Raw genomic sequence first — 558 nt, 5'->3', positions numbered from 1 at the left:
GGGAGGGCTGGGGTGGGAAGGTGCGAGGCAGGCCTCGGGGCTGGTCCCGCCTGCTGCCTGCCCTCCCCTGGCCCCCACGGGCTTTGTGCTGCCTCTTCTCCTTGCTACTGGAGACTTCCCTTTGTCGGAGTGCAGGGTGACTTGGGAGGAATTGCCTTTACCGGAGCCTGGACCTTTTTTTTTTTTTTTTGTGGCCTAGCAAGAAGCGGTTTCCTTTCCTGAGCTGTTGGCATCTTCTTGCCTGGATTCAGTATTCCCGAAGGAATGGAGGAATGCAGCTGATAAGTCCTTAACCACCCTGTGTTCCCATAGGCAGCACCAGAAGCTGGCTTCGTCTTCTCCACTTTGGCACTTTGGGGGTGGGCCTCTCTTTGTTACCTGCTCTGGGTACCTTATTAGTGGCACCAAAGTAGACCAAAGGAGATGGAAGAAAAGGAGCGATGTGATAAATTCCAGCTGGTACCTTGAGACTAAGGGGATTTGTATCTTTTAACAGTTGTGTTTGGTTTTTTTTCTGTGGCGGGGGGGGGGGGGGGAGACCTGCAATTTTTTGGTGAG

The sequence above is a fragment of the Buceros rhinoceros genome, unplaced genomic scaffold (assembly GCF_000710305.1).
Source record: "Buceros rhinoceros silvestris isolate BGI_N320 unplaced genomic scaffold, ASM71030v1 scaffold14016, whole genome shotgun sequence".
Taxonomy (NCBI): domain Eukaryota; kingdom Metazoa; phylum Chordata; class Aves; order Bucerotiformes; family Bucerotidae; genus Buceros; species Buceros rhinoceros.
The sequence above is the reverse complement of the archived record's forward strand: the minus strand, read 5'-3'. Positions refer to the sequence as shown.